The 5626-nt window shown below is 43.8% G+C and overlaps 1 long non-coding RNA gene across 1 annotated transcript; it reads right to left on the bottom strand.

The window, feature by feature from the left end:
- Window positions 1-924: 924 nt before the first annotated feature.
- On the bottom strand, window positions 925-5371 carry LOC120865610. The gene is made up of 2 exons (XR_005721455.1): window positions 4942-5371; window positions 925-1220 (listed from the first exon to the last, which is right to left on the bottom strand). It is a non-coding gene; the product is annotated as an uncharacterized LOC120865610 (long non-coding RNA).
- Window positions 5372-5626: the final 255 nt, after the last annotated feature.

The following is a 5626-nucleotide window of genomic DNA, read 5'->3' on the forward strand; positions in this document are numbered from 1 at the left end:
CATGGATGAAGGAGGCTGGTGGGCTACAGTCCGTGGGGTCGCAAAGAGTCAGACACAACTGAGCAACTTCACTCACTCACTCATCACCAATGAGAAACTGAGGTTTGACAAGACACAGAGACGTTGGCCTAGAACTCAGAACACCTGATGATGAACCTAGAGCTCTTTTTAATGGAGCACTTTTATTAAGCATTGTGAAAAAATGTTAATACAACTTTAATTTCAAATTTAAAATACTAGACTGGAAGCTCCTTACGTCAGGAACTAAATACGATTTATCTTTGTGTCCTCAGCACACCGCCCAGAGTGGGGCTTGCTGCAGGTTATCAATATCCCTAAAAATCTATGCCATTGGTAACTGTGAGTCCTCTGTCTATAAAGCAAAGAGCCTCACAGTCCTGGCTTCAGAGTTGTTCCTTTTTTTAAAAGTTGTTCCTTAACCAAAATTGAGCGCCACGTTTATTTTTAGTGCAGCAGTTTGTAACTAGAACAGTGGATTAAAAATGTTTTAGTGGTAGACAACTCTTTTTCAAAGGAAATCTTAGGCAGAAACTTGACCCAGTAAATGGCTTTTAACATAGAGTTTACTGGACAATCGTATCTTCATCTGGTGGAAAATATTTCATGGGAAACTCTTGCAAACTGTCTTGGCAGTCCTAGGTTGCCAAGGTGCACAGTCTGAAGATCACCAAATGAATTAACTAGATTGACCTGAGGACTGTTCATCTCTTAACCTTGACAAACGTTAAGGTGGTAGGTGGGGAAAAGGAAGAAAGAAAAGAACAGGAGAGGGAAGAGTGGTGGGTGTCTGGTCTCAACCTCAAGGACCTAGCCTGGAGGACGTATTTTAGAGGCCACAGTCTGGATCACACAGTCTAGAAGACACAGGCTTGAGGACACATAAAACAACTGGAAAGACACCCATAACTGTTCTGGTGTTTTATTTGCAGCCCTAGATTCTCACAGCAGACAAAGCTATCAAGGAAAAGCCCAGCCTTGTGCCGGGTTATCTATATCAGCCACGACCAGGTGAATGGAGCCATCCATCCTCGCAGAGACATTAGCACGTCTTGAATCGCCCTTGTAGCCTCTGTTTGAAAGGCGCTTCCATCTGCAGGCAGCACCAGTAACACTGGCCTTGATGTGAACAGCAGAGAACTTCATTTTGCTCATTCCCTGTTACAAGGTTGGCATCACTTTGTCGCTGGGGTGGCAGCCTCCTGTCCAAAGCGACCGGCACAAGTCAGTCGAAGGTGAGATGAGTTCTGATTTTTATCTCTAGGTTGTGAAAGGAGAGTTGGCATTAACGAGCCCGACGTCCCTCCTCTAAATGTGTGTTAAATGCACTGCAAGGTGAGAAGTGATTTCATTTTCTAAATTATGGGGCAACAGACTGAAACAACAGAATTGGTTGGGGGGGAGGATGGTGTAAGTTGACTTGCAAGTTAATTATACAGTTACGAGGTTGCTCTCTCATCTTCTCTGTAGCCCATTTCCTTCCTCCAAAGTTTCCCTCTGGTTGAACCATCTTTGCCTCTGACCTTCCTTCCAGACCATACACTGGGCTGCTCCTGGGGAACCGTAGTATTGAGGCTGATACTCTGAATAAATCGAGTAGTGGGTATTGGAATCTTCCCCCAGAACCCTTGGGAGGATATGAGAAAACTTCCAGTCTCCTAAAGTCGCACTATGTAGTTCTGACCTTATTTACTTGGGCTTCTACCTGTGAAATCTCAAGTTCAGAACAACAGGCTTTTTTTTTTCTTTTTAGCCCTAATATGCACTGGACATTCATTAGGCAAAGAGCTAGGGATAGACACATGAGTAATACCCACATCTCCTTAGCTTATCAGGGAAAAAGTATAGGTTTAAAACTATAGAAACCAGGACACAATTAATTTTTAATCACTGTTATTATGAGATATGTAAACCAGAGAGCTATTTTGTCCTGGAATATCTAAACAGGTGTCACAGAGTCAGGGGGCTTCCCTGGTGGCTCAGATGGTAAAGAATCTGCCCACAGTGTGGGAGACACATGTTCAGTCCCTGGGTCAGGAAGATCCCCTGGAGGAGGGCATGGCAACCCACTCCAGTATTCTTGCCTGGAGAATCCCATGGACAGAGGAGCCTGGCAGACTACAGTCTATGGGGTTGCAAAGAGTCAGACACGATTGAGCGACTAACACTTTCTTAAGAAAAGAAGAGGAAGGCACTTGTAATTTAAGCAAAAGACAACTAAGATCTCACAAAATGCTAAGTCACTTCAGTCGTATCTGACTCTGTGCTACCCTAAGCACTGTAGCCCGCCAGGCTCCTCTGCCCATGGGATTCTCCAGGCAAGAATACTGGAGTGAACTGCCATGCCCTCCTCCAGGGGATCTTCCTGACCTAGGGATCAAACCACAGTCTCTTATGTCTCTTGCACTGGCAGGCAGCTTCTTTACCACTAGCACCACCTGGGAAGCCCTCTCACAAAATGATATACAAGCATCCTGTGAGCGTAAACTCTCCTCTGAAATGGAAGAATGAGGCCACTGGATTAGTTGATTTCCTTAGATCCTGATTTTCGATTCATCACTGTAGGATTCTGACAATAAGTGCTTTGAGGTCAGAGTTTAATCATCTAAACAGGTTTTCTTCTTTTCCTCTTATTGCATTTACATCAGAAATTCATGTAGAGGAGCAAGTTATGTGGAATTAAAGTTGGCTTACAATAATAGCTAAGTTCTATTATCTGCATCTTACCTGCAGAACGTATTATGTCAAAATATTGACCGGTGAACTTCCAGAGTGTACTGAAGTTTCTTTACTTATGAACAGGTTAGGTTTATAATGTTATTCTTTTGTTAGAATTTTATTTTATTATGGTACGTGCATGCTAAGTTGCATCATTTGTGTCCAATTCTGTGCGACTTCATGGACCGTAGCCCGCCAGGCTCGTCTGTCCACGGGATTCTCCAGGCAAGAATACTGGAGTGGGTTGCCATTTCCTTCTGCAGGGGATCTTCCCGACCCAAGGATTGAACCTGGGTCTCCCTCACTGAAGGCAGATTCCTTACCATCTGAACCACCAGGGGAGCAAGACAATCTTGTTGACTGTAAATAAATGTTGCACGCCAGATCTCAAGAACTTATTTACCTTTTTTAACTGAAACTTTATGCCCGTTGCTTAACAGCTTCCCATTTCTCCCTCCCCGGCAGCCCCTGAAAACCACTATTTCACTTTTGTTTTCAGGTCCTTCTTAGATCTAGTTGTTCGCAAGTTCAAAGAGTCTCCAAACCACCAACATTTGACATTTTCTCACCACTGTCAATATTCTTATTTCTATTAGTTTCATTGGAAATTCCACCTCTTCTTACAAGGACCTTCAACATTCTTATTATTTTTGATTCCATCAGATATAATGAGGTTAATACTATTTGCAAAATTCATTAAAAAAAAACAACAACAACAAATCTTCCATTCTCTACTGACAGAGGTCAAGAGAAGACTTGGTCTTGAAGTAACACAGCTTCTCCAAATGTCTAGAACTTCATATACAAACTCAGAGTCACTTATAGGTATTAAGAATGACCCCCAAGCTCAGGAATTAAGACCTGGCCTCCCTAAGCCTTCTATTCCACCATCCTGGGGCTCCAGAGGGGGCCTGAGGGCCTCACCCCTCCCTACCATTCAATATTTACAGCTTCATTACCAATAAAGGAATTTCCTACATACGAACCTTCAAGTTGCAAACTTTCAAAGATGTAACTGCGCATGCCAACCCCAGTATGCCAGCTGTTGTACTGTACTACTGTACTTTTAAGGTACTATACCATAAGACTAAAACTGTTTTCTCTATTTTTTGTTTGTTTTCATGTATCTGTTATTTTTGTGAAAAGTATTATAAATCTGTTATGTGCTAAGTCGCTTCAGTTGTGTCTGACTCTTTGCGACCCCATGGACTGTGGCCCGCTAGGCTCCTCTGTCTATGGGATTCTCCAGGCAAAATCTGGAGCAGGTTGCCATGCCCTCCTCCTGGGGATCTTCCTGATTCAGGGATGGAACCTGTGTCTCTTGCATCTCCGGCATTGGCAGATGTGTTCTTCACCCCTAGTGCCACCTGGGAAGCTCAAACCTATTACAGTAAGTACTATGTAACTGATTGTGTTAGTTGGGTACCTAAGCTAACTTTGTTGGACTTTCAAATTGGATTTAAGATGTACTATCGGACTGAACGAAACTTGGTCATATGTAGGGGACTTAGTCTATTTGTCTTGAGTCCAGTAGGATTAATCTCAGGCTGCCCTGCATCCCAGGTTATCCTAAGAAGCTTCAGCCTCTCAGGTCATCCCCCACCTCCCACCCTCTAATCCCTATAGGTTCTGAGTACCCACTATTCTATCTCCGTCTCTTTCAGCTTTCCTAACTCTTAAAACTTTTCTACCATGTCTCCGCAATTCCTCGTCCATCATTAGCAAAATCCCACATACCATCATCTCTCCTCTTTGCCTGAATCTCCCCTGAGAATGGGCTTCCCCAGGAGCCCCCTCAGGAAGTGACTATTTTTCTCTTGTAGTCTTTGTAGCCCCGGGCCTAGAGGAGAGTTCAGTGTTTGCTACGATGCCCCGGACCCTTACGGCCCTTTTCTCGCTCTCCTCGTTCCAGATCACCAGCTTCGACTTTCATATCAGCTTGTGTCACTCAGCACCCTTCATCGTTGCTGACTTGGATGAAGGGGGTCACTTCCCCCTTATATCTTAGGTTTTTTAGCTCCTGGTTTGCTGTTACTCTTTTTGCTCTTTCTCTAATCTGAATGTTTGGTGATTTCTGGGTTCCTATACATACATGGTCTTTCCCGCACCCTGGCCTCTCCAGGCCTGTGACCTCCTCTCCTCCAGCTCAGCCACCCACTCCCCAGTCACACTCCCTCCACGCCAGGTGGGAGGTAAGGCACTTACTTAGTGCAGATGTGGGAGGAGGTAGATGGGTTGGTAGGGTCTGTGGTCCTCTCCTGCACACGTAAGTCTTCTCAGGAAATAAGAAGCAAGGTCATCAGCCGAGAGTGAGATGAGACAGAAAGGCTGAAGAGGGAAGAGAAATCAGGAGTGAATGTTTAGGATTTGGGCGAGGTGTCCTTGGGGAACTTGCTTAACCTGTACACCTCACTCTCCTAATTTATAACATGGGGGTAAGAATAGTAGCTAATTCAGTGGTGTGTTGTGAGTACTATTATACTTCATCAGATCCAAGATGCCATCCATGTAAGGTGTACCTTTACTTCATGCACCATATCTGAGCACCAGGATTGTTAGATGTGGCCTGATTTCCCAGATGTTAAAATGTGACACAAAATACATCATACAATCAATGAAGCGTGGTAAATGCTTTACATGAATCATATACTTATGGGATGAAGTGTGTCCTCCCCAAACTAGTGTGTTGAAATTTAAATCCCTAGTCCTCAGAATGTGACTATATTTAGAGATAAGGTCTTTAAAGAGGTAATTAAGTAAACTTACATCGTAGGAATGTACCCTAAGCCAATATGAATGGGGTCTCTATATGAAGAGCCCCCTGTGAGCTTGGGAGAGAACCCTCTGAAGAAATAACCTTGATCTTGAACTTTGAAAATAAATTTCTGTT

This window comes from Oryx dammah, unplaced genomic scaffold, assembly GCF_014754425.2.
Source record: "Oryx dammah isolate SB20612 unplaced genomic scaffold, SCBI_Odam_1.1 HiC_scaffold_7, whole genome shotgun sequence".
Lineage (NCBI taxonomy): Eukaryota > Metazoa > Chordata > Mammalia > Artiodactyla > Bovidae > Oryx > Oryx dammah.